This window comes from Lepidochelys olivacea, assembly GCF_965140295.1.
Source record: "Lepidochelys olivacea isolate rLepOli2 genome assembly, chromosome: 5".
Classification (NCBI taxonomy): Eukaryota; Metazoa; Chordata; order Testudines; family Cheloniidae; genus Lepidochelys; species Lepidochelys olivacea.
Genome location: NC_140415.1, coordinates 124845531 through 124858835, shown reverse-complemented (window position 1 = coordinate 124858835; position 13305 = coordinate 124845531).

Below are 13305 nucleotides of genomic sequence, written 5' to 3'. Positions count from 1 at the left end.
CTTCTTTTGTTGTCTGTTTTACATCTTGCTTTAAGGGTCTGATCCTGCCAACACTTAGGGCTTGTCTACACTTGGAAATGTAATGAAATAACTATCTTGCTAAATTTCCAAGTGTAGAGTGGGACAGATATGGCAATTCCTGCAATATCTTTGGGAGATCTTATTGTATTAGGTTAGGCCAGTGACTGTATATAATTGCATGGGGGAGTGTGACCACAGCTCCTCCAGGAACTAAGAACCGGGGGAATTGATTAGGCAAATTAACTCAGGTTGTAACACCTCCAGGGAAGTACAAGCCCCTAGAGAGGCTTACATATACTAGTTCAGGGTGGATACTTCAGAAATCAACAGAGAAAGGACTTTTAAATAAATTGCCTGAGTTTAATGGCCTTCTTTCCAAGGAGGGTCCCAATCCTTCCTAGGAGAGGTTGGAAGGACTTTAGCCTATTTGAGGCCCCATAAGACTTGATGGGTGACCTCTGGTAAACCTTTAGTATGTGTGTATGAATGTTTATTGTTTTTAATATTTTCTCCGGAATGCTTTCACTTAAAGAATAAATGTCCTTGCTCAGAAAGAGCTATGTGGTAACTTATAAATGCTGGCAATTACACTGTTCATAAGCCTTCAGAGAGAAAGCAAAAAGACACTGGCCTGTTTAGGAGTCTGGTTTGCTGGGGACATCACAGTATAGGCAGGGAACTGTGCAGCCTGAAAAAACCCAGGCCAGGAGGGAGAGAGATGCAGATCTCTGCCCAAAAGAGGTAACTGCTGGACAGTTGGGAGCCTAGAGTGCGTGCCCCTGAGGGACCACTGAAGAGAAATACAAGTGCAGTTGCCCTGACCTGTGACAAGTCCTTACATGAGTAACTTTACATATAAGTTTCTAAGTTACTTATGTGGCCTCTTGCCATAGTATCTAAGTACCTTAGTCTTCTGGTTTGGATACCAATGCAATACAGCTGGCTATGTGAGGTTGGCTGATTGACCTTTAGCCTGATTTCCCATTGTAAGGCATCATCTCAAATTAGGAGGTTGTTCTGATGTAAAGCGCTATTCATTGTGAGAGGTACCAGAGCCCAGCCTTGGCAGGCATATTTCCAACACTGTGTCTAAAAGGGGAGGAGAGAGAGGGACCAAAAGGACATGTAAGCACTTCTAAAGAAGAGAATTTAAAAGCAGAAATTCAAGAATCATTTGGTAATGGCGAGTCCAGCTTCTAGAAGGTAACAGGACACTACACAAATTGGCCAATCTCCACATGAGTATGCCTCCCTCACAGAATGAACTAGGAGACATTTTAAATCGGCGTACTTCATTCCATCAAGTTCAGTTTGTGGACTAAAAGCAGGTCAGTGACCTTAAATAACTAATTTGCAATGAGATAACTTTGCTATTTGCAGTATTCAAGGCATGTGGTAGGTACAAGAAAGTACTGCAAATGCTGAGGGACACATATCTGGTTATTTTAGGCAACACTGGCAAGTTGTCACCTCTGTTGCTGTTCAATCTGGCATTTTAAATACTATTCTATCTCCTGCCCAATAGCCTGAAGAAGAGAGCTTTGGCTGACATGCAGGTGTACTGTTTAGCAGAAAGGCTCCCTTCGCTAAGAAATCTATGTGAATTGAGAGGGTGGATGGGGATAGATAGGTAGATTGATAGACGGACAGAGGGGGTGGATGGGGATAGATAGGGGGAAGTGTAAGGGGATGGATAGATAGATTGATTGATAGACAGATAGAGGGGGTGTGTGGGGATAGGTAGAGTGGGTGTATGGGGATAGATACATAGATGATAGATAGAGGGAGTGTATGGGGAGAGATAGATAGTTGAGGCGGTGTATGTGGATAGATAGATTGATATATAGAGGGGGATAGATAGGTAGATAGATAGAGGGGGTATATGGGGATAGATAGATAGATTAGATTAGATAGAAGTGGGTGGATGGGGATAGATAGATTGGTAGACAGATAGATAGATAAATAGATAAGATAGAGGGGGTGTATGCAGTGATGAGCTGCCAAAATCTTAACAACTGGTTCCCTCCTCACCCCACGAGGGGGTTGTTGCCCACCCCCATGCCCCGGGACTTCTGCCCCATCCAAGCCCCTGCGTTCCTTGACGCCCCCCACAGGACCCCTGCCTCATCCAGCCCCCTCCCCTGTCCCCTGACTGCCCCCAGAACTGGACAGGAGGGTCTCATGGGCCACCGTAGTGGGTGCCCACCCCACCCCAAAGAGCCAGATGATAGCTCAGTGGTTTGAGGATTGGCCTGCTAAACCCAGGGTTGTGAATTCAATCCTTGAGGGGGCCATTTAGGGATCAGGGTCAAAAATTGGGGATTGGCCCTGCTTCAAGCAGGCGGTTGGACTAGATGACCTCCTGAGGTCTCTTCCAACCCTGATATTCTATGACTCTACTTTTCCTAAAAAGAAAAGGAGTACTTGTGGCACCTTAGAGACTAACCAATTTATTAGAGCATAAGCTTTCGTGAGCTACAGCTCACTTCATCAGATGCATATCGTGGAAACTGCAGCAGACTTTATATATACACAGAGAATATGAAACAATACCTCCTCCCACCCCACTGTCCTGCTGGTAATAGCTTATCTAAAGTGATCATCAGGTGGGCCATTTCCAGCACAAATCCAGGTTTTCTCACCCTCCACCCCCCCACACAAATTCACTCTCCTAATTTGTGGGGGGGGTGGAGGGTGAGAAAACCTGGATTTGTGCTGGAAATGGCCCACCTGATGATCACTTTAGATAAGCTATTACCAGCAGGACAGTGGGGTGGGAGGAGGTATTGTTTCATATTCTCTGTGTATATATAAAGTCTGCTGCAGTTTCCACGATATGCATCTGATGAAGTGAGCTGTAGCTCACGAAAGCTTATGCTCTAATAAATTGGTTAGTCTCTAAGGTGCCACAAGTACTCCTTTTCTTTTTGCAAATACAGACTAACACGGCTGTTACTCTGAAACTCTACTTTTCCTGGAACTCAGTTAAGGCGGTCTGTAGTGCCATCTGTTGGCTCAGATGTGTCAACACAGACATTCCTTTTCTGACTTCTGGTTACAACTGCTATGTCATGCTGTCGGGCTATTGTATCTACCCGATTATTCCAGGTGGCCTCCATACCCGTTCCTTTACTGTGTGCCTTTACATGTCGCGCCTTTAACTGTTTAGGGTTCTTTGTTACCCACTGGTAAATCCATTTCCATTCCTCTGAATATGCAATATCCTTTCCATCTGTTGCTTTCCACCCGGTCCTATACCAATCATGTATCCAAAACTATCCCCTTCACACAAAAATTACTGTAAGCATAAATATACATGGGCCGTGGGGAATTTTCAGATTGCCTTAAAACCTGATAAATTGTATGGAGCTCTGGGTTAATTAATAAGTAAAAAGTTATTTTATTAAATATAAAAAAGTAGGATTTAAGTGGTTCCACGTAATAACAGACAGAACGAAGTACACCGAACCCTCGCTAGAACATGCGTCTATATAGCACAAATTCGCATATAATGCAGTCGCAGCCATGAATCCCAATTTTAATTACTTTAAGGTAGGGGCTGGCATTTCTACCAGGGCCCTTACCTTCCTCTGAGCTACCTGTCTCTCTTCTTGTCCAACAACTATGCCCAGATATGTAACCTGAGGTAGCACCAACTGAGCCTTGTCTACGGCTGTTTGAACCCCGTTTCCTGAATTAATGCCAAAACTTTTTCTGTTAGTGTTTGAGTTTGTGCCTCAGTTTCCCCAAATATTAAAATGTCATCTACATATGTAACCTGAGGTAACACCAACTGAGCCTTGTCTAAGGCTACTTTGAACCCCGTTTCCTGAAGTAGTGCCAAAACTTTTTCTTAGTGTTTGAGTTTGTGCCTCAGTTTCCCAAATATTAAAATGTCATCTACGTATGAAAACACAAAAGGCCTTTCTTGTGGACTCAACTGGTCTAGCATATCCACAACATGCCAACGGGCAATAGCTGGGCTGTTGTGATATCCCTGGGGCAACCGACAAAAGGTCCATTGTTGCTCCTTTATTGTAAAGGCAAACCGATCTTGTGAGTCCGGATGTAGGGATATGACAAACAAACACTTGGCCAAATCAATAACTGAGAAATATTTAGATGTGGCTTGCACTTTTTCTATGACCCGTGTCATATCAGCCACAAAAGGGGCCATAGGGATGGTGCCCTTATTGATTCTTCTATAATCATTTGTTAAACGTCAGGATTGGCTGTCTGCCTTTAGCACTGGCCACACAGAGGAGTTAAAGGGTGAATTTGTTAGTGGTATTATTTAAAAACAAAACAGAACAAAACAAAAAACAATTTATCTTAAACCTACAAAACAGAGTTTTACAAGCCAAGAGTGTTGGTTTAGGTTCTAGACACTCCACATATTTACACAATATATTTATACACACCTGTATGTAGATTACATTTGTATACATTTGGGGGCAGTTAAGTTCCAATAGAAATCCTTTATGTTCCTTTAGCAAATTTGACTAAATTGTTCATAGTCAAACGATTTAAATCAGATTGTCTCTTTGCCTGGCTTATTTACAGACATTCCTTTGGAAAAGGGCCCATTTTCCCTTCAGAATGGCTGCGAAGAAACCAAGAATTCTCTTTCTATAACACTTTTCCTTTTTAACTTCAACTGCTTAATTCCCCCCAGCCTCTGCAGAATTAACTTCTCACTCTCTTTCCTTAAATCACTTGCTTATCTCCCACAATGACACCTTCATCAACGCAGATTTAATGATTCCAAGTATTGTCCCAGGGATCTGAATTCCCCGGGCCTGTACTTACTCCTGCCACTATGCCCCTCAGGGCTCCCAACCTGTTTTCCAATCTCTTTATCTGTTGCCTGCCTGCTTGTCTGGGCCTGATCCTGCTTTCCTCACTGAACCAACCCTTTTCATGGACACAGGCTTTGTTCCTCTACCAATTTAGCCAGGAGGTGGGCTCCTTAACTAGCCCCCACACCTCCTGGTCCCTTTTCATAAACATTTTTCTTAAAATTGTGAAATCACAACAATATCCTACACTCCTATATCCTTCAGAATGAGGTCTTACGGAAATCTACTCCTTATTTGCCCACGCTTGTGCTGGGACTTACAAAACACAAAAAGTTCATTCGCTCTTAAAATCACTACCAGTATTTCAAAGCAATCAGCTGTGCACAGCTCCTGCTCGACTATGCCACTGTGACGGGTTGGGTCACAGAGACCCCCTTGGGACTGCCACCTGATGCGCTGGGACTACCTTTGAGTACATTTTCCCTGGCAGCTTGGGACTTCAGTACCCTGCCTTGTTGAGCCAGACATGCTAGTCTGATAGAAACACAGACCCAGGTCTGAACCACTTCCCCCAAAAGCTGCAGGCTTAACTGAAAACAGCTTTAGAAGTGCTCCTGTCTCTAGCACCCAGATACCCAGTTCCCAATGGGATCCAAATCCCAAATAAATTCATTTTACTCTGTATAAAGCTTATACAAGCTAAACTCATAAATTGTTCGCCCTCTATAACACTGATAGAGAGATATGCACAGCTGTTTGCTCACCCAGGAATTAAGTACTTGCTCTGGGTTAATTAATAAGTAAAAAGTGATTTTATTAAATATAAAAAAGTAGGTTCCAAGTAATAACAGACAGAACGAAGTACACCGGACCCTTGCTAGAACACGCATCTATATAGCGCGAATTCGCATATAACGCAGTCGCAGCCATGAATCCCAAATTTAATTACTTTAATTGGGATTCATTTTAACGTGGTCCCCACTATAACACAGTCCCCGTGTTAACGCGGTATCACGCATGGATCCCAAATCCCATGTTCTAGCGAGGGTCCGGTGTAAGTTACAAAGCAAAATAAAATAAAACACACAAGTCTAAGCCTAATACAGTAGGAAACTAAATGCAGGTAAATCTCACCCTCAGAGATGTTCCAATAAGCTTCTTTGACAGACTAAACTCCTTCCTAGTCTGGGTCAAGCAATCACGCACACTCCCGTAGTTACTGTCCTTTGTTCCAATTTCTTTCAGGCATCTCTTTGGGGTGGAGAGGCTACCTTTTGAGCCAGCTGAAGACCAAATGGAGGGGTTTCCAGGGCCTTCTTATATTCTCTCTCTTGTGCAACATCACAGCCACAAGATGGGGTCTCTAGCCACCTGGGCAAGTCACATGTCTATGAATGATTCACCGTTTTGCAGGCCAACACCATTGTTTACATGTTAGTTTGAACGTTCCCGGAAAGCTCAGATGCGGATTGGCATCTCCCAAAGTCCATTGTTCGTTAAGTACACCCAATTACTTGAAGAAAAGGAGTACTTGTGGCACCTTAGAGACTAACCAATTTATTTGAGCGTGAGCTTTCGTGAGCTACAGCTCACTTCATCGGATGCATACCGTGGAAACTGCAGCAGACTTTATATACACACGGAGAACATGAAACAATACGTCCTCCCACCCCACTGTCCTGCTGGTAATAGCTTATCTAAAGTGATCATCAAGTTGGGCCATTTCCAGCACAAATCCAGGTTTTCTCACCCTCCACCCCCCAGGAACTTATCCTTGCAACAAACCCCGTTGCCAACTGTGCCCACATATCTATTCAGGGGACACCATCACAGGGCCTAATAACATCAGCCACACTATCAGAGGCTCATTCACCTGCACATCCACCAATGTGATATATGCCATCATGTGCCAGCAATGTCCCTCTGCCATTTACATTGGTCAAACTGGACAGTCTCTACGTAAAAGAATAAATGGACACAAATCAGATGTCAAGAATTATAACCTTCATAAACCAGTCGGAGAACACTTCAATCTCTCTGGTCACGCAATCACAGACATGAAGGTCGCTATCTTAAAACAAAAAAACTTCAATCCAGACTCCAGCGAGAAACTGCTGAATTGGAATTCATTTGCAAATTGGATACTATTAATTTAGGCTTAAATAGAGACTGGGAGTGGCTAAGTCATTATGCAAGGTAGCCTATTTCCCCTTGTTTTTTCCTACCCCTACCCCCAGACGTTCTGGTTAAACTTGGATTTAAACTTGGAGAGTGGTCAGTTTGGATGAGCTATTGCCAGCAGGAGAGTGAGTTTGTGTGTGTGTGTGTGTCCCCGGGAAAAAGGGGGGGGTGAGAAAGCCTGGATTTGTGCTGGACATGGCCCACCTTGATTACCATGCACATTGTAGAGAGAGTGGTCACTTTGGGTGAGCTATTTCCAGCAGGAGATTGAGTTTGTGTGTGTGTGGGGGTGGGGGGTGAGAAAACCTGGATTTGTGCTGGAAATGGCCCACCTTGATTATCATGCACATTGTAGGGAGAGTGGTCACTTTGAATGAGCTATTACCAGCAGGATAGTGAGTTTGTGTGTGTGTGTTTTTGGAGGGAGGTGAGGGGGTGAGAGAACCTGGATTTGTGCAGGAAATGGCCCAACTTGATTATCATGCACATTGTGTAGAGAGTTGTCACTTTGGATGGGGTGGGAGGAGGTATTGTTTCATGTTCTCTGTGTGTATATAAAGTCTGCTGCAGTTTCCACGGTATGCATCCGATGAAGTGAGCTGTAGCTCACGAAAGCTCATGCTCAAATAAATTGGTTAGTCTCTAAGGTGCCACAAGTACTCCTTTTCTTTTTGCGAATACAGACTAACATGGCTGTTACTCTGAAACCAATTACTTGAATAACCCCTTCACACTATGTTGACCAAATCTGTCTTACGTGTTTCCTACAGCAAACACTTTAAATACAAGCATAGAGCCAACACTCATAACTTCAGATATGAAAATGATACATGCATACAAATAGGATGAATATATTCAGTAGATCATAACCTTTGCAAAGATATGTTACATGGCATATCTATCATAAAACATATTCCAGTTATGTCATGTTTACACTCATAAGCATATTGGTATAAAACATTATGGGTAGCAACATCACAACAGGATACTGGGCTAGATGGACTGCTCTGACCCAGTATGGCCATTCTTATGTTCTTATGTTTTCATGTTAGTTACCACCCTTTACCTTGTACATGTTGGTTCGATCAAAACATCTCTATCCAGCATGCTCTCATCTGACCTTATCTTTAGGAGAGGCCAACGTGTCCTTGTTATCTTTGGGGAGAGTGTTTTTACTCTACTTGGCACCAGGGTGTTCTTGTACCATCCTTTTGGACTGCATTTATGTCCGGTGCCTAGTAGGTCTCAGGAACGTGTGTGTTTTTGCAATACCAGCCCTGGTCTTGCCAGGTTCGGTGAGCTTGCAAGCGGGCATGTTGTATACTGGCCTGATTTCTGCTCACACCCTGACTTTTGCTCACTTTGGTTTATATCAGCAGGGCCTGACTATCACTTTAGTCCAGGCCTCAGGCCTCATACTGGGCCTCTTATACAAGTCCTCCTGTCTCAGGCTCTCTCTTTCTCCTACGGCAGCTGTGGGAGGAAATGTTTTGAATAGAGCTAGTCAGGAATTTTCAACAGGACTTTTTTGCGGGGTGTGGCGGGTGGGGAGGGCTTGGAAAATACTGCACTCTGCATGTCCTAATGGTTCATTTTAAAACCATTAGGTCCCCAAATACTCTGCAGTGATGGAATGGAGGGTTCCACTAGCCAGTGTGTTGATTGGTAGGCACTGTTCAGTCCCCGACCTGCCATGAATAAAACAGCTTTATTGAGTCCGCTTCCCCTTCTGAGGTAGGAAGCTGTATGCTGCAGTGGTAATTCAGCTCCATTTTGGCTCCCTATGGCTACCTTTGTGCCACAATAATATATCTCCTCCTATTCTTCAAAAGACCAAGGGAAGAAATTCCTGTGCTGTAATAAAAGTAACTTATCACTTGGTGGGACTATTGTCTTCTTCCAGGCACGTCATCAAACAGCAAGTGTCTGCTCCTCTTGTATGTCTTTGTTAACAGTCATTATTAATGAATATTAATGAGATGAAGCAGAAGAGAGGGGGGACCACAGAGACGTGATTAATTAATGAACTCGTTTTTAGAAGCACCTGATTATTTCTGAGACTCCCCTAAGCTCCCCTGCTCCCGCTGTGCCACTCAAAAGAACAGGGATTTTTTTTACACACGAATAATTACATAGCTCTATAGGACTGGACCAAACTTGTTTATATACAGCTCTCCAGGGCTCCTTATGGTTTTCTAGAGTCTCATTATGGCCCCCACTCTAACCGTTCGTCTCTTCCTAGAGCAAGAGAATGGCGAAAGAAATTAACAGTTAAGCGTTTTAAGGAAAGGGAGCCAGCAGAATGTAAAGCAAAGCACTTAAACATTGGACGGTTTGACACACTGGGAAGTGGAATGCTGGCTAGAAGGAATGAGCTGACCCAGACTCCACAAAGACATTGTTTATTTAGTTGCTGAGGGTCTAGCCTCATGGATATGGCAAAATTTCACTGGGGGGAGGTGGGGACGCATCCCGGTGGAACTCATTTGACACCGGACTTGAAGTGTTCGGCATCGTTACAATAAATAACTATAGCTGGCTGTTGCCAAAGGATGTGTCACTTCAGTGATCAGCTGCCTTCTTCAGTTTCTCCAAGTGCACTGTGACTCTGAGAACCTCAGCATTGAAAGGGAAGTGGACTCTTCACAGCAGACTTTACTTTGGCCTATCTTCCAAAACGGCAGCGCATATTAAATGCAGCACAAAAGCCCCACTGGTGTATTGATACCGTGTTAACTGCCTGACGTAAACGGAGAAATCTCAGGGAGTGCCTGATTCTCTGCCGCCGTGCCTCTGGCATACTGACATATACCTGTGCGGAATGCCAATCCAGTCTGGTTGGTGGTGTTTTACAGCCACTTTGCACAGGGAGACTCTGAAAAGTGCACGGCAATTGTGAATCAAGCCTAGGGGATTCCCAAGGGATTACTCTACAAATACTTGGATCTCGACTACTTCAGCATTACACCACTGTAATCCCTTTGGGCTAGAGTATGCCCAGGGATGAAAGTAACTCAGGACACTTACAGGTACGGGGCTGGGGCCAGCTTCAGCCCCTGGAAGAGGCGGGGCCTTGGGTGGAAGGGGCGGGGCTAGGGGTCAGCAGCCCCCAGCCAGCCCTTCCAGGCCACTCGGCCTGCACTTCTGGGGCTCCCGGGGCGATTTAAAGGGCCCGGGGCTCCGGACGCTGCTGCTGTGGTGCAGTGGGGCAAGTGCTCCCTTCCCCACCCCTTGGTGGCCGAGGGGGGACCTAGTGGGAACGGCTGACGGGGGGCAAAAGGGGCAGGGACGTTAAAGCGCTGCAGGGTCCATTGCCACAGCAGCGCTTTAACCTTGCTGCCCCTTCCCCCCGCCCCCCACGCGTCGGCCCTGCTGGTACAGACCCTACTAGCAGGGCCGCCAACCGGGGAGGCAAAAGGGGCAGGGACATTAAAGTGCTGCCGTAGCTTTAACGTGGGCTGGGTATGGGCTGGTGCGGGTTCTTACCGGTATGCCGTACCAGCCCTCACCAGCTCACTTTCAGCCCTGAGTATGCCGCCTCTCTAGCAAAAGGCAGTGCAGAGCTGCCCATTGGGAGCACCTGGAACCATTCCTCCTTGAAGTCCCCAGCATCTCAGGGAGCATGAATGCTGCTACAGCCCTTCATAATTTCAAGCATATGCCCCTTGGCTGGCTCATGGGGGTGACCAGAGCGATTGCTTTGCATCCTCCCTGCCTCTCTTCTCCCTTCCCCTTTGAGGCGGTGTACACCCCAGTGGAGTAGGGAGGGAGCAGTTTGTGTACTCCCTTGTGCACAGGGGCTGGATTTCTGATTGGTCCTTAAGTGGGCAGCATGAGTGGGGTTGGAGATTTCTTACTGCCACCCCTCCCATTGCCTACGGACCAGGCAGAACCTGGCCTTCTGACTTCACTGGAGTCGCGCCTACATTACCTCAGTGTAAATCAAAGCAGAGGAAGGCCTGGCTTTTAGTGTGCTTCTTTTGGTTTAACCTTTACCCCACTTCCTTTTCATGCAAAAACTAGAGTAAGTCAATATGGCCAACTCTTGTAATTTTGTCCTGCTGATTATTTCCATGTAGTTTGGCATCTTACATTTAATTTTTATGGGCAAGTCCTGCTCCACCTATCCCACAAACTAACGAGGCCTTGCGTGGAGCGGAATCAATTAATGCAGTTTCACTGTGTGGAGAGACCAAACTTTTGCGAGCCGGGGCAGGAAATGTGCCCCAGCATGGGCTCCTGGTTCACTAGCACAGACACAGGCATAGCATAGGAATGAGGTGCATCTAGTGCATCCCTGAGTATGCAGATAGACCAGACTTCCTCCCCTGCATGGGGGGTAGCAGACCAATTGCAGGCACCTCTGCAGTACTGAGCTTGCGGTAGTGGTTTGCACATCACCATGCGGGACAAGATTAGTTCCCCACTCCTGAAGTATATCCCTAGTGAAGAGTGAAGTTTCTCAGGCTGCACCCTGAGTAGAGGTGGCTGGGAATGTTTCAGGGAAACATTTTTTTTGGTCAGAAAATGCTAATGCATCCAGAAGATTTCTCAGGCCCAGGATGGAATTTCTGGCAAAATGAGAGAGCGACCAGCCAAGCCAAGGCATCAACCTGGGAGAGGCAGGCTGAAGTTCTTATTCTACCTGAGTCATAACTTCAACTTTGATCTCCCACATCTTAGACGAGTGCCTGGAACATTGGATACAGAATCAGCCTCTTGTGAACGCTCCTCTGTTGGTACCGTTCCACTTTTTGTATATGTAACCTTTCTGCTGGGTGGAACCAGCAGCAACAAGGGCCAGGTTCAATATCTAGGGGTTCCTTTTCAACAATACAACACAAAACCGGCTCGAGCCCCCACCCAGGGACCTGGGACAATTACACACCACCCCCCTGGGCACCTCTAAGAGGCAATACTTCCCCTCTCACAAGCACAGAGTCTGAGTGTAGCAAAAACTTTTAATAAAAGGGGGGAATTAACTCAGCATTAATTTGGGAAAACACCACAACTAGGGCTCATAAACACAAAGCATGAGCAAAAGACCTACCCCCAAGTAAGTTGGGCAGTGTCCTTTCCCCCTCAGGGTCTTAAGTCCAGCAACCTAAAAGTCCCTTTAATGTGCCCATCCCTTCGCTGTATCCCACTCACAGTTGCTGTCCTTGGCCAGTGCAGCTCCAGAGTTCAGAAGTTCATCTGCAGAGTTCATCTCCCACCCTGTGTGGAAGGCTGGGTGTGTGCGTAAGGAGGCACTTTACACATTGCCCTGCTCGGGAACTCGCTTGTGGCCCCAGTGGCCTATTGCCATGCCTCTGTGGGGCTCTGCTCTGGCCCTCTCCAACAACCGCCCTGCTAGCCGCTTGCCACACCTCTCTGCCAGCCACCCCGCTGGTCGCGCCTCTCTGCCAGCTGCCCTGCTCACCAAGATGTCTTCAGGGGCCTCCCCACACTTAGCAGAGCTCTCAGTGATTTCAGCTGTTAGTGGGGGAAGCCTTGGTGCTGGTGCACACTGGGCAGTCTCTTCTAGTAGAGAGACATTGTCCCAAAGGTATCAGTGATTTCAGCTCTGCAGAATGTAACTCTCAATTGAGTCTAAATTAGCTCTTTTATTATACCATGGAGAGAGAAAAGGTCAAATGGTGTCTCAGACTGACTCTCTCAACTCTTTGGGCTTTGGAACCCATGTCCCCTGCCTAGCGAGTGTTGTTCAGTTGAGGGTGAGTCTCTCTATTGGGGTATGCCAGGTACAGTTCTGCTGCCCTTGGTTCACACAACAAGGATAACAACGCTTTACTACTCCTGCCCCAATGACAAGAAGACTGGGAATCCAACACCAGCCAGAAGTGATCATTTGGGCCAGCAGTCCCACCATGCTGAGTACCTAGGCAGAGTGAGTGTGTCCATGCAAACGAGATCAGCTTCTGAAGTCTTTTTCCACAGCTCACCACTAGATGTCAGGGAGAGCTCATCCAGGCTCTGCTTACATATATAATGAAATATTCATTGGGCTATAGCACAAAATTGACTCTATAATAGCCCGTTGGATAGGGTACTGTCCAGGGATGTGGGATCTGCCTGATTCAGAACAGGACTTGAACTGAGGTCAACTACAGCCCAAGGAATTCCCTTAACCATGAGGGTGGGCTCTGTCTTGTACTTTTCCACACTTTTTAAAAAGGTCTAGTGTTTGTTTTTGCTTTTGGGCCAGCCCTAATGCTGGGGACACAAGCTGGCCATGAAGGGCAAGATCCAAAGACCACTGAAGGTAATGCAAAGACCCCTTCTGACTTTAGTGGGCTATGTT